The 20247-nt window shown below is 41.4% G+C and overlaps 1 long non-coding RNA gene across 1 annotated transcript in view; it reads left to right on the top strand.

Annotated features, from left to right (window-relative positions):
• Gm36536 (predicted gene, 36536) overlaps positions 1 to 20247 on the top strand; it is a 97159-nt gene that overhangs the window by 40077 nt on the left and 36835 nt on the right. The window lies entirely within an intron of this gene.

The following is a 20247-nucleotide window of genomic DNA, read 5'->3' as shown; positions in this document are numbered from 1 at the left end:
TCAAATAGACAATGAATTAACATTTTTCTGAGCCCTCACTGTGCCCTGGTCATGAGCTAATTCACATGCCTGATTGCTGGGATTCACACAAAAGATTTTCCATAATTTACCAATGACTTTAATGACTTGAACACACGAGCTGTCAGGATTCAAGCCTGGTGCAGTAGTATACATTTCAAATCTCAGCTGCTCAGCAGGCTGGGACAGTGAATTGTAAGGTCAAGGCTAGGCTGGACTGTATAGTGAGTTCAAGGCCAACCTGAGCAAGTTAACAAGACCCTTTCTCAGGCTAAAACTTATAAAGAAGTGACTGGGGATATAGCTCAGCGGAGGAGCACTTGTCTAGTTGGCACAAGACCTTGGGATTCATCTTCTGTTGAGGGTGTAGGATGGATAGGAATCGATTGGAATTCAGTGATAAATATGGTCGATCTTGTGCTTACTCTCCTGGAATTACCTTCTATCAGTGTGCCAGATACTAAACCACACATCATGGAAGGAAACATGATTAAGGAGGGGGTATGACTGACAGCAAAGACTCTGGGCTGGCTTTATTGGGGACACACAGAGGATTCAGGATGGGGGTGGAACTGGGAAAACTGGGGCAAAGGTTCCACACATGAGACATTTTACACAAAAAGTCACAAGGAAAGAATCAATCATAGTGATTCATTCAGGAATGAGGACACACTACACAGCTCTTACTTTGAAATGGAAGTGGTGCTTGGGATTGCTGTCCCCCCTGCCCTCACCATCTTACCAAGTATGCACACACACATCCTTCCCACACAGAAGCGAAGACAATTTAAATCTTTTCAGCCTGAGCTGGTACTATCCTGTCAAAATCCAGTGAAACTGCACTAACTAATGGTCTAAGACGTAACACCTTGGACTGCCTCTAGTGTAATCAGAAGGCCCAGAGGCCCTGACATTGTGTAGGTTGGGATTGTGCCCAGGACCAGGGCTCTTCTCAGTTTTCTTTTACCCATAAGGCCAGGGTCCAGCGAATATCATTTTCACGAAATAAACTGCTCTGCCAACTGATAACTTTCATTGTCAGCAAAACTCCACGTTTGGCTTGTTCAAACTTGTATCTCAGCCAAGAAAAAAACGGGAGGAAAAATTGGGAAGCCAAGTAGAACACCTCCGTTCTTGCTCATGGATAGCTTTATCGTCATATCGGATAGAAAATATCTTATTTAGATTTTTTTCTGAGTATTGAACATTTTCGAGGGCATATACTCTTTAAGCAACTCTTTAAGATGTTGTCGATAGAGTGACCAGCCCCTTCCCCAGTCTGCCATCTTCAAGGCAAGTCCACATGTGAAATAATCTTACTGTATATATTTGTTTTATTATTATCTGTAATTAACAGACAAATTGCATGTATCCATCATGTGCAGCATGATGCTTTGAAGTGCACAGAATCATGGAGTGATTACATCTAGCTAATTAGCACGCACATTCCCTCATATGGCTCTCTGAAGAGTCTTGCTTGTGCTAGGCAGCTGTTCTACCATTGCTATGTTAGCCAGACATCCTTGGTCCTCATTTTTTGTGGCCTGATTCTTTGCTTCAATTCCTTTAGCAGCTTGTCAAGAGTACAGCATACCATTAACTATACTCAATATGGGTTATGGTAGATCTCCTATATTTATTCCCTTTATGTAACTGAATATTTGTTCCCTTTGACTAATCCATTCCCAGACCTTCATTCCCACACTACTAACTACCCTAGCCTTTGGAAACTGATATTTGATAATTTCTCTGATTCTCTCTTTTAGACTATGTATGTGAGTGAGACCATGCAGCATCTGGTTTTGTCTTCATTCACTTAACAGAGTTCTCCAGGTTATAATTCATATTGTCTCAAATGACAGATTTTCCTTCTTTTTAGTCTTTTCAATGACTGAATAGTATCCTATTGTGTATGTCGATTACTTTTAAAATCCACTCACTTGTTTTTTTTTAATGACTACATTGTTTCATATTTTATACTACAGAGAGACCTCATTTTCGTTTTAATTCACCCACCTGTTGATGCATACGTACGTTTATCTCATATTTTTGCTCCTGTGAGTGGCGTTATAATAAAGAAGAAAGTAAAGGATCCAGTCCACATGACCATTACATTTCCCTTAACTACATTACATCTCTTATAGTAGGGAACGCTGGATGGTGTGGTAGCTCTCTTTAACGTCTTGATGACTCTCTGTATTATTTTCGACAGTACATTCACTAATTTACATTTTTGCCAAAATACCAAGGCTTCCCTTTTCTGTCCATACTTGCCAACACATCTTTTTTCTTCTTAATAACAGGCATTCTAACAGAAGTGGGTAATATGATTGTGATCTATAGTTTTGAGACACAGTCTCACTATGTATTCCTAGCCTGCCTGAAACTTTCTGTGTAGACCAGATTGGGGTTGAATTCACAGAGATCCACCTGCTTTTGTCTTCCACATTCTGGGATTAAAGGTGTGAGCAACCCCACACAGCATGATTATGATTTTGATTTTAAATTGCTCAATGATTTGTGATGCTGAGTCTTAATTGTGCTATTCATTAGCATCCCGTTCATTGTGCTTGGTATTTCCTTTAGCATTGCTTGTGGAGCAGGTGAGGGAGAAATGAGAGCCTCCAGCTTTTGCTCGCATTGGGGGAAACTCTTATTGCTCCTTTCCTTTTTTTATGGTCTTTCCCTTTCCCTTCTTGTAACACTGGGGATGGATCCAACCAAGGAGCTTGTGGATGGCAGGCTGGTCCTCTACCCTTGAGCTGCGTGTCAGCCCTGCTTCATTTTGAAGAATGGCTTTACTGTTTTCTTTGGGGTTTTGTAGGCTTTTTAAATTCAAAACTTCAAATACAACATCTGTTCTGCTCTGGCCTAATCCATCTCTGCTGAGAATTCTGCAGCTAGCCATATGGAAACTCCCTCGTACAGGACTTTCTCTGTACATGCTGCTTGATCGATTTTATACTTGATACTTACATTGCATCCCCCTCTCTCTTTTCTATTGCAGTTTTCAGCTCACCCCCCCCCCCATCAGAAACTTTCATTTTAGCTGCCTATTTTCGTCTCTTGTTGAAACTCCTATTGGTATTTTCTTGAGGTTGTCAACAGTTATTTTGGTGTCTTTGACAGACAGTGTTCATAAAGAGTTTAAATTTGTATTTGCTTATTCAGTGTGTATGTGTGTGCATGTACGTGTATGGAGTGTGTGTGTGCATACGCGTGCGAGAGGGTGTACCACCATGCATTTGTGGAGGCCAAAGGATCAGCTGTTTCTCTCCTCCTTCTTGCTGAAGCAGGATCCCTCTTGTTTCTGCTGCCATGGTGCATATTCCTGTCTAGCTGCCCCACGGACTTCTGAGTGATTGCCCCTTTCTCTCTCTCCCATCTCGCTGTAGGGGTACCAGCACTTACAGATGGATGCTGCCACAGGCAACTTTTAAAAGTTAGTATGGGTTCTAGGAGTAAACTGAAGTTGTAAGGCTTGTACACCTAGTGCCTTTCCCCACTGAGCCACCTCCCCAGATCATATTCTTATTTCTTTAGAGTCAGACATTAAAGTCCTAGATTGTCCTTCCCCATGGTCATGCCTCAGGGTTGGCACTTGTGGATAATTAGCTACATTCCTCTTAATGTGTTGTAGCCACAGAGAAAAGAGGGCTAGGCTAACCTTCCTGCATGCAAGTTCATTAGTGAAAAATTAAAAGTCACTTTGAAGTCACTGAGCTTTAAAGTTGTGCCATATGCCTGTTTTATATATATATCTATATCTTTCTATCTTTCTTTCAATCAATCTATCCATCTCCCCCTCCCTCTATCTTCCCCTGTTATAACCACAATATATAATTACAGTCTACTTTGCTTCCAGTTTCGTCATGACTTTTTGCACTTAGTTCCATCCCATTTACAGGAAAACCTATTATGTGTTTCTTATTTGTCAATTCTGAAATTCCATAGATTCATGTATATATGTGTGTATAGGCATGCTTTTATATATATTTATACATATATGTGTAGATAAGTATCTATGTATAGAAAAAAAGAAACAGATGCTGAGATATGGATGCCCACCCCCCATACCCCAACAGAAAGATGAGAAAGAACTGGACCCGTGGTCAGGGACCCAGAATCAGATAATTAGCAAGATATTTTTGCTACCTTTGCAGAGGTCCTTGGCATATTAAATAGAATGCAAGTGAGGCTTTATCAATAGCTTGAATCAGTTGACTAAGGGACCAGATTAAGCCCAAGTAACCCATAAAACCTCTGAGATGCCTTTGGCCTGCGTGTCAAGGCACACACCATGCTTAGGATAGTGACAGTACTTAGTATTAACAGTCATTTTAGGTGGGGTTTCCCTGTGCCAAATAAGATGACAGGGGGTAGTTACTTCTATTTGTCTAGTTTTTCTGTAACAATGTAAGGAATTTTACCCATCTGTCTCTTTTGTCTCTAAATGGTTGAAAACAAGAGAAAGAGATGTTTACTTCTGTTGTGTTGTTTTGTTGTTGTTTTCTTGAAAGGCCAGGAAGGAGAGTGCCATATGTCTAACCTGATATGCTGGTGGGTTCATTTGAGAAATGGAAACAGCTGGACCAGGAAACTTCTGAGGTTTCTTTTTGCTCTAAGATTCTGTGATTGTGTGATTAGGAAAGCACAACTTGTCAAAAGAGGATTCAACGGCGATTTAATTTGCCACCATAATTTTGTGACTTTTGAGCCTTTGGGCATTCTGGATGATGTTTTAAAATACACCATTCTCAGGAGAGGAAGCTCAGAGTCTGTCACAGACACTACTTCTTGTCAACAAGCAGAGATGCCTTCAAGGTCTCCTGGCTCTGGCTCCAAGGTTGGGAGTAGATCCGCTGCAAAGCTGATCGTTGTGTTTCTTCTTCTCAGCTGTGCTCTGGCTTGAACTTCCTGCCATATTCATGGTTTTCTTCCACGACATCAAGAAGTGAGCTCTTGGGATGCTGCTTCCACTGGCAACACCAAACACAAAGAACCTGTTACTTTGTGATCTCACAAACAAACAAACAAATTCGGGGAACTGTTACCCTGCTAGCAGGCATTCCCTCCCATCATTTCCCCCAGTATCTGGAACTAAGGGCCCTGCCTCCAACTGTGGGAAAGATGTGACAAATGCATGCTTGTTGTAAGGAATGTAGTCAACAATATCTCCACTTTAAAATAATGCCATTTAAAATAGGCCATATAGGAAGAGATAGGCTCCAGCACCGTCATGTGAGACTCGGATACATTATCAGCAAAGGGGTACAGGGGTTGAAAGGTGGAGAAGGGCGTTAAGATGAATGAATAGAGGGGTAAAGGGATGAGGGGGTGGTAAAGTGGAGTGGCAGAAGAGTGGAGGGATGATAGGAGGTTGAGCGATGGAGGGGATGGTGGGTAGGAGAGGTGGGGGTAGAAGAATGGAGGGGGTAGTAGGGTGGAGGGTTGGTAGGGTGGAGAGGTGGAGGGGTAAAAATGTAGAGGGGTAGTAGGGTAGAGGTGTGGTGGGGTGGAGGGGTACAAAGATGGAGGAGTAGTAAGGTGGAAGGGTGGTAGAGCAGAGGGGTGGATGGGTGGAGGGGTGGTAGGGAAGAGAGGTAGTAATGTAGAAGGGTGGTAGGGTGGAGGGGTGGAAGGGTGGTGGAGTGGAAGGGAGGAGGTCGTCTTAGCAGTCCTCAGCTCTTGAAGCAGAGGATCTGTGTAATATGTCTAAGTCTGACTCTCCTCACTAGGTCTAATTCCATACAATTCAGTCTCTGATTAAATCCTTTAGACCACCTGTTGTTTCATAGACCTCATAGTGTCTATGAAAACATGCAAGTTGGCTGCTCCAATAAACAGACTCTCTCTTGGACAAGATTGGGTAGTTCCAGGTTTCTGTCTTTTCCTTGTTCTGATTTTTGTTTTAATTACCTTCCTGCAAAACAGGCAGATAAAATGAATCCTCCATTTTAATAGCAGTTCTCATTATCCTAGAAAAATCCATCGGCCAGGAACTTTATTCCCTCCCAAACCTAGTCATGACTTCTCAGGATACACCTCCCAGGCAGACCGTGCCTCTCTATCAAGCATCATCTCTGTCCGACTGGAGCTTTGGGAGGCCTCTAGCCAGTTTTCAGTGAAAAACTTTATTACATATTACAGAATCACTAAAGGCTAGTAATAAAATCTCACTGTCTCTCACTCTAACCTATCTAGAAACCAGAAAAGGAAAACAAACAAAATGTCATTTCAGTTGTTTGATGTAGAGTTTTAGATATAAAACAACAGCAAAAGAGCCACAGTTTAGTAATGAAAAGAAATAAAACCAAAACCAAAACCAAAACCAAAATATGTCTAGAGTCAGGAATTCATGGTTTAAGTTGCCAATTAAGTGACCAAGTGGCCACAAATAATTAATTGGTCCCTGCATGCCTGTTCATTCATCAGCTAAGAAACAAACAAGAATAGCAATGACAGAAAATAGAGGGAAGTTATCTTCTATTCTGTTAGCAGTAATGAATTACAAGGATTAAAAACAAGGGAAGACACAACTCCATGTGCCTATTTCTACTACACAGTTTTCTTTCTTTCCTTTGCCCTGTGCCTTTCTCCTTGAAGCAATGAGAGGACAGAGTTTTGTCCCTGAGAAATGTGACTTTCCAAAGAGCTAACAATGAATTTAATCCAGTGGATATTAGAGTAAAAATGTCCTTCTGTGTGTCCTAGAAAATACCAGGAATAGAGTGTGAATTCAAAATAATCACAAATTATATACCTCAAGCACACAAAACTACTTAAGCTCATGGGAAAAAGCGGTGTGTGTGAGTGTGTGTGAGTGTGTGTGTGTGTGTGTGTGTGTGTGTGTGTGTGTGTGTGTATCTAACTGAGAACAGCACATGGTCTTGAAGCCTTGGATGTACTGCTTTCATTTTAGTATGAGGAGACAGAATAGGCATGGTTCTGCATCTAAGTAGACATGTCCTTTTCTCTGTGAGCAGCACTTACAGAATTGGATGGGCTTTTGTATAAGTAGTAGTTGACAGACAATGATAACTGTTTCATTGCAAAAGGGAAAGTGTTATTCTTTTTGATTCTGTCATCGTAGGCTGCCCTCTCACACCTGCCCAACCACCCATACTAACACCCATAGTCCTATCATGACTTGTTCCAAGTATTGTTGGCGGTCACATTGCTCAAGTTATAGCTTGGTTTTCAAGTGAACTAGTAAATGTAAGATAATCAAGTGATTCAAGTTTAATAGGCATGGATGACGGTACTGATATTGTTTGGATATTGAATATCACCAATATGTTAAAATAAGTCTTAATTTCCAGTTTAGCAAGCACCATGGGAGAGGTGTTGGGAGCTGAGAGCTGGAGCCTGGAGAGGTCCTTTGTCATCGTCTTTAAGTTCTCTGGCTGCTGAGGAGAACTTGCTGTATCTTGTTCTCCTTCCACACGTGCTAAAACACGTGTAGACCTAAAACATGAAGATGAGACAAGTAGCCATGACCTGAAGCCTCCAAAACTATGAGCCCCAATAATGTCCTCCTCTTTATAAGTTGATATTGTTGGAATTTTGCTATTGCAATAGAAAGCTGACTAGGGCAGAAGACATGAAGTGAAGTTAAATGAAATTCCCAGAAAACATTAAGATAAAGGATCATACTTACGATGAACCCAGTGCACTGTAAAGGGCTAGAGAATGTTTAAAAGTGTTTATGTTTAGCCAGGCTTTGGCTACTTCGTGGGTTCTTCTTTCTTTCACCCCTCTCTACCTGTTCCTACCCTTTCAGTCTCCTAACACTAGATAGGAAAGAAAACAGGATAGAAAGGAAAGGGAACAATACTATTGTTAGACTACTTCCTACTGATTAAGGGTGAAGAGTTTCCTGGGACAAGCTTGATCTTCACCATCAAGATATCTAATTTCTTTGTGTTGTTACTTCTTTGTGCATGACTACTAACAAACTGCAACCCACAACAACCAACAATGAACAACCAACAACCCACCTTGCCTCTTGGAGCCCTAACATTTATATACACTCTGAAAAGTACCCAGAATTTCAAACATTACACCATTATAGAAACTATCTGCTGCTGGCAAAATCACACCCCTGCTAGAGCATGAGACAAATCTTAGTCAGTTGCTATGGAAAATCCGAAGCAGCCACGTATCTCATACCTGGGATTAAAATGAAACATATTCTTATTCTTATTCATTTCTGTGGTTTTAAAAGAAACCAAAATTCCAAAATTGTCACTCCATTCATGGGTTTGATGAAGAGCAGGGTGAGGAGACAGTGCCTGCTCCTCCACAGAGGGAAGCTGAAACACAGTGGTCCTTGTAGAAGCCCTTGGTGTCTGCTGCTTGGATTCATTTTCTCAAGTGGTCTGTTACAGCATGTTTTCTCACTATGCTCTACATCAGTCATGTGCATGATCGCTTACTATAGCAGGTTCTCTATAAACAAGTTTTTTTTTTTAAACAAATATTTTAGGTTGAAAATGTTTTCTTGCACTTAATTGAATTTTAACAGAAACATTAAATTTCTTCTTGAAACAACTACTTCTTCAAGGTAAAGAATTAAATGAGTAATGAATTTATTTGTAGTGAACATGTTTTTTAAAAAGTAAGTTCAAATTGAGAATCTATCTCAAAATCTATTTTCTGCTCATTTGCATAGTAATTTTTTAAATAAAAATAATGTTATAGATACATTTATGTCTGTGAAAATTCACCATGTTGTATACCTAAGAGTTTCACACTGTGGAAAACTATTCTTACAAGTAATATGGGCTATAGTAAATATTGAAAGCACAAAGATGATAAATAGTAGCTTCTAACTTATCCTCCAGGTTGCCAGCCTTCTCTAAGTGGCAGAGAGCCCCCTCTTTATGCATGACTACACCCTTTGTTCCTCTACTATTCAGGAAACAGGAGTCCAGACTGTTATGCCCATTTTCTTCATTTTTGTAACTATTTTATCCATGTGTCCACACTAAACAGCATTATTTATCTTGAGTCTGTGATGAACACAAATGGCTTCTCACTCCATCTGCCCTTTCCCCTCAATGTAAGAGTTACCCATTTTGACATGAAGAACTGTTGTCCTGTGCTAAGATGGAAATCTCTTGTCCTCCTAGAGTAAAGGAACTAGACTCCTTGTAGCTGGAAATGACTCACCTTGGGGTCTCGAACATTCCTTGGCCACTTTTAAAAGGTCTAAGGACCAGACTAGCAAGATGGAGAAGCAGGTAGAGACACCTTCCACCAAGCCTGATGACCTCCATTCAATCTCCAGGACCTATATGGTAGCAGGAGAGAACTAAATCTCACATGTTGTTCTCTGACCTGCACATGCATGTCTGCACATGTATTCCTGCATCAGAGATGTCTGTGTGTGAAAGAGTATGCAAGATGTGGAGATGGTTTTGTTTATCTCATAGAATGGATAGAGGATTGATTATTATCAAGCAAAATTAATGAACTATTGGAATGACCTTTTACAGACCACTTTATAGCAGTCTGTGAAATGTTTTAGCTTAGTAATTTTTTATTGTAGAAAGAGTTAAAACGGACCTGGCTCATCCTGGGTTTCAGCTGTGGCTATGCAAGCTTCCTGTTTTGTCTCACCATGGATTATCTTTTCTAGAAATTTATATTGATGGTTGTTCGTCTAAGTCATTCATAGTCTTGTCTTTTTACTCTTGGGTGATTTTTAAAATAAACTTTATTATAATAAAAAACCCTGACAAATAAATAGAAGATACACACCAAAATTAATCAGAACTTATTGAACTTAGGTTCAGTTAAACTTGACATCCAAAATGGAAGCTCCAAAGTTTTATTATATATTATATATATATATATATATATATACATATATATATATATATATGATATTAGATTTATTTATTTTTGTGCATATGAATGTTTTATTTGCATGTGTGCCTATGTACTACATGCATGCCTGCTACCTGTGGAATTCAGAAGAGGATGTCATATCCCCTCTAACTGGAGTTACAGACAGTTGTGAACCACCATGGGGGTGCTAGGAATAGAAACTGGGTCCTCTGCAAGAACAAAAAGTGCTCTTAACCTCTGAGCCATCTGTCCAGCCCCACTATCAAGTACATTTTCTGCACTTACCTACCACCCAAACCAAACACTCCATGACAGAATTAGAACTAGAAAACCTTCTCTTCCTATCACCATTCAAGTTTGTGACCATCGCCTGTGTTTAGTCCTTCCTCACCTCCTTATATTTAACCTTTCTTGTTCTCATGTCATTCCAAACCCACATGTACATTTCTTTACATGTGCACATGTGTCACTGGCTGGATTTTATATATGAGAGAGAACATAGACACTATCCAACTCTCACACCCCAAATTGTTCATTTCATTAGAGATTTGTTAATTTTATCAGTTTTTTTCAATGTTTTTCTTTGTATTGTTTATGAACATGTATGCTTGAAAACAATATGTATTGTACATTTCCTTGATAAACTTACTTTAAAGTTGGTATTCAAAGTAGTGGGTTTTATTATGGTGTTTTTATAATATATCCCCTTGTGCTTTGTTTTTATTTAACCATCTTCTTCAATGATTCCTGACCGTTGAGAGGAGTGGGCTGTCATCTGTGTGTATCTGTATGAATGTGTGCCTGCCTCTGAGTGTGTACATACAAGTGTACATACATGTGTGTATATGTGTGTGTGTGTGTGTATACAGGGGTGCACACTTGTATGTATGTGTGTGTATGCCTGTAAATGTATGTGTGTGTACACAAGTATTTGAATGTCTAACAAAAGAAGACATTGAGTCTCCTCCTCTGCCATTCCCTGCATAGCACTTTTAGACAGGGTCACTCCCTGAGCCCAGACTTCTCTCTCACTTCAACTGGAAGCCTGCAAGACAGTGATCCTCCTGTCTCCACACTACTCAGAGCTGACATACCTGGAATTTTTAAGATGTCTGGTTTGGGTACCTGGAATCTGCACCAGACTTCTCTCTCACTTCAACTGGAAGCCCACAAGACAGTGATCCTCCTGTCTCCATACTACTCAGAGCTGACATGCATGGAATTTTTAAGATGTCTGGCTTGGGTGCTGGTATCTAAATTCTGGTGCTCATGACTGTGGAACCAGTGCTAATAACCACTGAGCCATTTCTCCAACCCTGGTTTTGTGCTTTCAAAGCTTTAATAATGCTATTAATTATTGGAGACTTGTTTCTATTCTCAAACCTTAAAATGATAAATTATTTATTGAAGAAAAACTAAAATTAATATGAAAGTAGAACAGAAAATGATCTTTAATACACTCATTCAGAGATAACCATAGTGAATATTAGTTTTTAATATAGTTTTGAATCTTTAAAAACACACAGATGTGTTATAATTGGAATTTTTAACACTTATTGCACTTAGAGCCAGAGATCCAAAATTTTAAACAGTTTCTAATTTTATAATTTTAAAATAGCTTTAATAAGCTCCCATTTAAAAATATATTCTTAGTACTTGTATATACGGCAGCCAATATTATATGTCTGGAGCTGGGACAATGGATGCTGCAGTGCCTTTAGCCATAGACCATTAACAAAAGAGACCTAACATTACAGAATACACATATACCTGTGATCTGCTGACGGTGCATGGTAGTGAGTGATGGGCATGTGGGTTAAGTGTTTCTTGTAGAAGAAACAGCATGTTGCACACCCTGAGTGCAGGATGCTGCCCAGTGTTCCTTTCCATCCAAGGTCCAGAGGAAAGACAATGGTTTCTGGACTGTGGGGCTAAGTGGGACAGATGTGGAAGAAGTTGTGTGTGCTATTTGCCAACACAGTGGGGAACTACATGTGTGGCATGTGTGGGGATGTCCTGGCAGAAGAGCATATGGCTTCTGTGGGGGAGAGAAGAGAACCAGAGGACCCACTGTCACTGCTGTAGTGGGCAAGGGTCGAGCTGAAGATTGTCTGGACTGAACTTGGAGTAGTGGATGTGTGAGAAGCTAATTCAGGGAGTGTTTCAAGTTGGCATCTGCAGTACTCATGGATAGATTGGTGTGGATGGGAAAGAAAAGTAGGAGCAAAGAACGTTTTGGTCCTTTTTCCCTTGGGTATGAGTGATACACTTGTTCTCTAAGACAGGAAATAGCAGGTTAGAATGTGCATGTATGTGTGTGCATGTGCGTGAGCGTGTGTGTGTATAGGAGCCAGAGAGAAAAGGTGGCATTGATAGAAAATAAACATTTATTTTTTCCATATTAAATGTGAGGCTATGCAACTATGCAAATGAGTGTTGTAATAATGCCAGATGTGATGGAGTCCCAGAACAGAGGAGGCTGTGGCAAGAGGATTGCAAGGTCCAAACCAGCTGGACCACACAGCAAGTCCTGCCTCACAAACAGACAAGCAATACTACCCCTCCAAGCAAAGCACAAAACCTGAAAAGACAAACAGAATGCTGTGTCCAGTGGCTGCTGTTTACACAGTTCTGAGGCTCTGAGAGGAGCAGGCTCAGTGATACATCATGGCTTGAGACAATGGAAATGACTGCTTCTATTTTACTTAAGTTGATGTCAGTGAGACCTTTTAGGGACTTCATTGTGTTTCAGGGGATACTGTGCCAAATGCCATGCATTTATTATTTCATAATGTTTATTATTCATTTTGATGTCCTGTGGGGAATTGCAGGCTGGTTTCCTGTTGAGCTGAGGTCTGAACCCCGATGGTCATAATTTACCTACATGACACGGTAGGCATTCCCTCATGCTCCTGGAACTCCGGCCCCTGCCTAAGGTGCCACCTCCCACAGCCCCCACAAGAGAAGCATGGTCAGTAGTCACATAATGGCCCAAGCTTCTGACCTTCAGGCTAAACTCCTTCCCAGTTATCTAGCAACAGTAAAGACCATAAAAAGGGTTGCTCAGCCCACACCTCTTTCTCTTATTCCTTTGTCCTCTCACCTCTCTATTCTCTCACTTCTCTCTCCTCTTCCCTTTCTCTTTGTCTTCTCTTCTCTTCTCTTCTCTTCTCTTCTCTTCTCTTCTCTTCTCTTCTCTTCTCTTCTCTTCTCTTCTCTTCTCTCCTCTCCTCTCCTCTCCTCTCCTCTCCTCTCCTCTCCTCTCCTCTCCTCTCCTCTCCTCTCCTCTCCTCTCCTCTCCTCTCCTCTCCTCTCCTCTCCTCCCCTCCCCTCCCTCCCTCCCCTCCCCTCCTCTCTCTCTCTCTCTCTCTCTCTCTCTCTCTCTCTCTTTCTCTTCCTCCATTCTACCTTCTCTCTTTTCCCTTCATTTCTATAATAAAGCTCTAAAACCATGGCATCTCTGCTCTGCTCCTTCAAGTTCCACTGCACACTCTGGTCATTGTTGGGAACTTCTTCCCTCTTCCCTCTCTCCCACAACCCTGGTGGCTTTAGCAAAGTAGCTCCGGGGGAGGGGGGTCCCCAGGCAGGGCTGCCCCTTGACCACCCCATGAAGAGTGGGATAGAGGAATGCCCACCCAGGCATGAGTGTATAGGGTAGATAGCAGCCTTTCCACACCTGGCTGACCAGAGAATAGGGAAACTCTGGTGAGGTGTGAACATCTTTCTCCTTCCATTCTTCCCCAGGGCCCCATGACCCCCCTTTTTATTTTGTTCCCAACAATGTCCCTCAAATTTGATAGGGGACTAGAGTCTGGAATGCTTTACCCTGCTGTGCCTTGTAGAGGACTTGAAATCAGGAGCTGTATTCAATCTTTTAGAGGCAGAGTGGATAGTGGATTGAGAAATTGGAAAAGTGTTCTCACCTTTCCCAGCGTAGATGAGGAGGGAAGAGCATGGTGATCAGAAAACAGAACAGAACCAAAACAACAACAGAAACAACAACAACAACAGGAACAGGGACTGGGGAACATACATGCAATGGCATCAGCAATCACCACCACACAACAGCAGGAAGCTACTAAGTTCTCACTCATCACCACCACAACGACTTCATAGAAATAAGTACAATGGTCTCTCTCATGGAGTAGGTAAGGAAATGGAGCTTTGTTAAAACCCCAGGTTTCAACACAGACCGGCTCCTCAGGCTACTCCTGGCCACAGTGCTCTCTCACATTCTACCACCTACGCTGCTCTTTCTCATGTTATTCTCTTCAGTCTTTAGCACAGTCACAGGAAGAGTGGGCAAGTGGCTGCCAAACTGAAGTCGATGAGGAGGGTGTCTGTCTGGTGGCAACTCAGTGTTGTAGAGATACAACTCGTGACACAGACGTTTGCTCGATGGAAAGGTTGAAGAGTACACTGTGCTCTCATCACTTATTAAATAAGATCTTATCCTATACTGTTTGCTATTAACACTCTGTCTTGGTCCTGCCAGCTTCAGGCTTTTGTGAGATTTCCTTCTTAGTGCTTTAGGTGGACCATTTAACTATACCTTGTTTTTTTCACCTTAGTGTATCATGTATATCAAACTTTGCTGTGCTGTCTTTGGGATTAGCTTATGAGGTTGTTACTAGACTGAATGATAACTTGTAATAGTTGGCATCTATTAAGTATTTACAGTGAGCCAGGCTGTGTGCTATGAGCTCGCCTTCCGTGATTTCATTAACATTCTAAGACCATCTTAGGGCCTACATGGTTCTATCAACTTTCTGTAGATAGTGAAACTGAGATATACAGTGAGTAGATGATTTGACCAATGTTGTAAATCTAATAAGTTCCAGAGACTGGATAGAACCAAGAAAATGGCCTTTCCCACACTTCCTGCCTTCTGTGCAGCAACCTGCCCCTGTGGTTGCTGAATAAATCTGTTCACCAGTCACAATAAGGGAAAATGTGGATGTATACACATTTCTGGATGGCCCATTTATTTTCTTTCCTGTTTCTCACTCTAGAATTTTATCCACCCAACCATGTGTGTTCATCTTCTTTGTACTCTTCAGATAGCGTTCACCAAACATTCCTCTCAAAATGACCTGGCCCTTCAGACAAACTGGTGGTCCTTTACTAAGCATGTACATGAAGTCGAGAAAAGTATTTCCTGGGGCTGGAGAGCTAACCCAGTCAGTAAACCCTTGCTATGGAAGCGTAAGGACCCGAGTTCAATCCCTAGGAGCCATGTGAAAGGCTATAACCATGTACCATGCTGGTACATACTTGCCACCCCAGAGCTGGGCTGGGAGACCCAGGTCTTAATAAAAGAGTTTGTCTCACAAACAAAAACAAACAAAACCAAAACCAAACCAAACCAAAACAAAACACCCCTGGGGTCAGCAAGATGGCTCAGTAAGTAGTGGTGTGTCACTAAGTCTGATAATGGCAGTTCAGTCACTAGAAGCCACATTATAGAAGGAGAAAATTGACTTCACAGGCTGCTTTCTAATTTCCACAGGCATGCCATGGCACATGTGTGCTCACATGAACACATAGGTAACCAGTAAATAAATGTAAATAAAATGAACAATACAAAATTATAAAACAAGGTGGTACCCAAGGAGCGATGCCCAAGGTAACCTCTGACCTCTGTACTTTCCTGACTATACACACACTCACACCCAAACCAACCTACATCAACACTCAGGCACACACACACACACACACACACACACACACACACACACATTCCACAGGCAGAGAGTAGTCTAGTGCATCTCTTCTTCCTCAGACCTACATGGGGACCACCTCCAAGGCAGGATAGACTCATGCTTGGAAAGGTCTCTATAGCCTCTGACCATAGAGGGTGTTAGATGCTTCAGAGAGGATAGTATCTGTCAGGGTCCCAGGGCCTACGGAGACACTGTCTCCAGGCTGCTACTTCACAGTGATGTTTGTGTGGTCATTGTCGGCTCCATTAGAAAACCTGGATGAAGAATTTGCCTTATTTTTTTTCCTTTGTGTTGGTGTGAACATTTTTTTCTCTCTACTCCCAGAGAAATGTATATCTCCAATTTCCAAGAAGCTTATTTCTAGAGAAGCAAGTCATCTCTGGATGGTCCTGGAGTGATGGATTGATTCAGAGTGATGGCCAGCCAATGGTGTATCCTCAAAATTCTCAATCTCGATTGTTCTGAGTGGCTTTTCACTGCCTGAGCCTCAGAGGTCAGAACCTAGAGTGGCATGTTCATCACTGACTTCCCAGGGTCCCCAGCTCCTTTCCTTAAATAGACTATACAAGAATCACAGTGGCCATGCAGGAAAAATATCTACTACCCTGGTCATACCTGAGAGGTACCCATCAGATTCTCTTAAGCTTGATGTAGACTGTGTATTTTTCCAGGTCTTCAGATTTAAGACATCTCAGTACTGTCCATCGGTCTCTGAGGCTCCTCCTTGCTCTTAGTCACCCTACTTGGGTCTTCTCTACCACAGTAGTGTGCCCTGAAATTCTAACCAGGAAGTTTAGAAGCACAATGACCTCCTGTGCATCCACTGCCCTTTCCTTGATCCTGTCTCCCCTTTTATTCTTGCTTTGTTTTGATTCCTGATGCTACAGAATCCTTGCTACTATACAATCTCAACTCCTGACATCTCTTCTCTTCTGAACTGTCTCTGTATCTCTCCACACATAATAAACTTTTCAGAAAAAAATGCTAATTCTGCATTTGTTTATGAATCGCCCTATTAGACACATACTCTCAAAGCTGAATAATTTGGACCACAAAATACACCCATGACTCACATTTAATTTGTTATCTTGCTTTCATATGGGTAGAGAACAGCCCTTGCAGGCACTTATGTAAAAAGCTGGCTTGGCAGAGATCATCTGTAATCCCAGTGCTAAGGAGAAGGACAAAAGTGGGTCCCTGGATCTGATAGCCTCACTGAATCAGTGAGAGACCCTGCCTCAAAAATGAGAGAGGGGTGCAGAGAATATACCTTCCATTGATCTCTGGCCTCCAGTGCTCACATACACTTGACTGCACACACACATGAACATACTCACAAATATACGCAGACATAATATCCCTAGAATCACTTACACATTTTATCTTGAATTTCCCCATTTTCTCCCACCATCCCAGTTTCCACTAAGGCAAAGTTTTGGTGAGATTTGACTGAGTTTTCTATATTACCTTTTCATATTCCTACCTTATTTTTCATCAAGACTTGAGTCTAGCTACACATTGCTGAAGTATCAACTACCACGGTCTCTGATGAGGTTATCTCAACAGGATCCAGTGCCACTACTTAGCCCTGTCCTTGTTCTCTATCTCCTGGGTGAGGCTGATAGAACTGAAAGGTTTTGTCTCCTTTATAATCCCTCTTGAGGTTCCACCATGTGCTGGTTTCCCTTAGACCGTGGATTGGATTTTTCTTATTAATCTCTTGTGTCAAAAATCAAGGAGCAAAAGTTGGGGTTTGTGACCAATCATAGGAGGTATGGGAAATAAGACACGCAAGTTTTTGTCACCAATGGACAACTTTGCTTCATAATCAGGGACAGATGATATAATAGAATGTTTTGGGGAGAAATAAATAACATTTTGACATGGTTCCTATGGTACCCTGTGTTAAGAATTACCTAAAGGAGTAAGGCTGTGGTCTCAAGCATATGGCTCTTGTGTGTCTGGGAGGGCAGTAGCAGTAGACATGCTGAGAATGATCACTGCTGGTACATTTTGGAAGTGGAGTGGGGATTTGCTCACAGGGTGAACTTAGGGTTTGGAAGAAAGGGAGGGCTATAGTGTAGAGGGCACAAGGTCCTTGTACCCAAAGATAAGCATTAAGGAACCCAGAAATGTTAAACACACATGCTGTCTCTTCAAAGAAAGAGATGTATAACCTGTTTTGTTTGTTTGTTTGTTTTTTGTTTTTTCCAGAAGGCTGGGGAATGGGCATGGTTAATAGCCTTCGTGGTATCTGTAGGTCCAGGCCACAAATGGCTTCCCCAGACTGTTATGTTCATCCCAGTCATTCTCCCTAGACCTTTAGCTTGACCATTGCTTCTCAGTCAATAGAATCCATCTTTATGGGAGAGATCATATTATAGAGTTTCTTAATGTTTTCAGCTCTGTTATACACACACAGAGTTAGGTTATTTATCATTGGGAAATTTTCTTTCCAAATCGTGCTATACTTAAATATGCCTAAAATAAACTGCCTGATTCTAGAAGTTTGAACCAACACCGGCTACTGAGTCATGTTGAACAGACTTTTTTCTTATCTCACCTGGATGGACTCTCTGCTAGCCCTGCTGGTCTCACCACTAACTCAGCATAGGATGACTCTATTGATTGATTGATTGATTGATTGATTGTCTGAGTAACTAGAAAGATTGAGGAAATGTCATTGGCGGTATTGAGGAAGTTGTACAAAGGCAGCTTACTGGGGGCAGAGCAGGAGCTGTATCTCAACAAATGCTGTTTTAAAGACATATAAATAGTGTCTTGGCCACTACCCAGCTCTTTGAGGAACTTCAGCTCAGTGATATCATCCTGGCAAGCCTTATGGAATGCTACAGCAGGAGGCCTAGCTAAGCCAAGCCCAGACTCCTGAGCCACAGGCACTAGGAGATGATAAATCACTGCTAAGTCTGATAGCATCCTTACACAGCAATAAAGGCACCTAGTCTAGAGACTGTTCTGAATCACAGAAGGATTTTGTTGTTTTATTGGAGTAGGTCTTCAGTATGTTTAAACTGTGGACACACCAGCATAATACATATGACAAAAAGTGAGGTCTGGTTTCCTTGAGATCTACATTTCAGGGGTGTTAGGGCTTATAAAACAACCCTTCTTTGGAAATGTCTACTTCATTTCTTTATCTTCTTTCTGCTTTATCCTTGCTGAAGGTCATGAGGTTCTATCAGCTCTATTTTCAATGTTGTATATCTCATACTGGTTTAGTCAAAGGTAACTCACAAGGCTTAATCTTGGAAAAGGAATTTGATCTGACAATTTGGAGAAGTGAAGATTTGAATTCTTATGATTCTTTTTTTTTTGTTTTATTGATTCTCTATGAATTTCACACTATGTACCCCAGTCCCACCCATTTACCCATCCTCTTATCTCTGCCTTTCACCCTTGCAACCTCCCCCCAAAATAAAAAGCACACAATCCAACCAACCAACCAACCAACCAACCAACCAACAACAAAAGAAGGCATAGAAAACACCTCTTTTTAGAGGCTGTGGTGTGTCCCTGTGTATCCCACAAAATATCTCTCTACACACATCTTCCCTTGCAAATGTTCATTGCAATGAATTTTTAAGATCTGTGTGGAGGAAGGAACTGGGAACATCTAGTCACTTTTTAACTCTAAGGAAATGTCTATAATGATGTCACAGAAGTATGATGAGAAATGATGCTGTGGTAAGTGACACTTGGCTCATGTAGGCGACTATGGGCTGCCAGGGAAGAGGGTGTCATGCCTGCATTCTTACAGAGATGGGCAGGCACAGATAGCCAGGCTCTTTGTTTGCTTGTATGTTCTCACACATTTTGTACACACAAGGGAATTTTAAAGCACATAATTAAATGAAAAACTGTTAGCTACCATCAATCATCCCAAATGTCTTAATTTAATGATGGTAAACTGTCAGATTGACAGACTTTCACCTGCACTTTTATGTATTGATTTTGCCAGAAGATGAGATTTCCCTTTCTTCTAACCCCAATTTGAAAAACAAAATTTAGTATTACTAATTTTTAAATAGTACATGATTTTCAAAATTATGTCATTGAAAGGAGATATAACATTATGACTCAAGCAGGAAGAGTTAGAAGCTTTTGTTTTGTTTTGTTTTGGTTTGGTTTGGTTTTCTTCTTGTTTTATCTAGAGGCTTTGTTCAAGGTCACAGTGGGCCATCCATCAGAGGAATTGGTCCTTAATCAGTCCAATGGTTACTTTTGTGTGTGTTGCTGCTGAGGCATAAACAATTTAAGGGTGGCAGCTTTATCTCTGCTCACAGTTTCAGGGGGTCATCATGATGGGGAAAGCATGAATTGGCAGCCCAAGGAAGCAACTCCTTCACAGCAGACAGGAAACCAAGGCTAGGCTGTAACCCCCAGAAGCCAGTTCACAAAGACCCAGAACTCTAACTCCTAAGGGCCTGCAATCTCCCAAAACAGCGCCACCATCTGGAGAGTACGTGTCCAAGTAGTTGACCTTATTGGAGAGGCATTTCAGACTCATCATAAAAACCACACATGGGGCCAGGTTGACAGTTGTCCCCAAAGCAGAGGATGTACTTGAGAGCCTTGGTTAGGATGAGAGGTCAGAAGCACAAGAAACCACTTATGATTTTGTAACCCTGTG

Source organism: Mus musculus, chromosome 1, assembly GCF_000001635.26.
Source record: "Mus musculus strain C57BL/6J chromosome 1, GRCm38.p6 C57BL/6J".
Taxonomy (NCBI): domain Eukaryota; kingdom Metazoa; phylum Chordata; class Mammalia; order Rodentia; family Muridae; genus Mus; species Mus musculus.
The sequence above is the reverse complement of the archived record's forward strand: the minus strand, read 5'-3'. Positions and strand labels throughout refer to the sequence as shown.